Below are 374 nucleotides of genomic sequence, written 5' to 3' on the forward strand. Positions count from 1 at the left end.
AAGCAGCAGCAGCAAGGAGCAGCAGCACAAGACAGAAGCAACACAAGATTGAAGCAGCACAGATACAAACCAGACACAAGCAACAGTAACCAGCAGCAGCAGCAGCAGCAGCAGCAGAGCCAGCAGCAGCAGCAAAGCCAGCAGCAACACCAGCAGTGTCAGCAGCAGCAGCACCAAAACCAGCAGCAGCAGCAGCGAAGCCAGCAGCAGCAGCAGCGAAGCCAGCAGCAGCAGCAGCAGCAAAGCCAGCAGCAGCACCAGCGAAGCCAGCAGCAGCAGCAGCAGCAGCAGCAGCAGCAGCAGGAGTGACCTGGTAGTTGGCTAGGTCTGCTGTAGTGTACACGGTGATGGTATCTCCCTCGTCAACACAAACC

General features: G+C 57.8%; 1 protein-coding gene across 1 annotated transcript in view; it reads right to left on the bottom strand.

Moving 5' to 3' along the window:
- EMH_0040670 (uncharacterized protein) overlaps positions 1–374 on the bottom strand; it is a gene marked incomplete at both ends in the record, with an annotated part of 3,389 nt that overhangs the window by 1,618 nt on the left and 1,397 nt on the right. The window lies entirely within an intron of this gene.

This window comes from Eimeria mitis, genomic scaffold, assembly GCF_000499745.2.
Source record: "Eimeria mitis Houghton genomic scaffold, Emh_scaff1623, whole genome shotgun sequence".
Lineage (NCBI taxonomy): Eukaryota > Apicomplexa > Conoidasida > Eucoccidiorida > Eimeriidae > Eimeria > Eimeria mitis.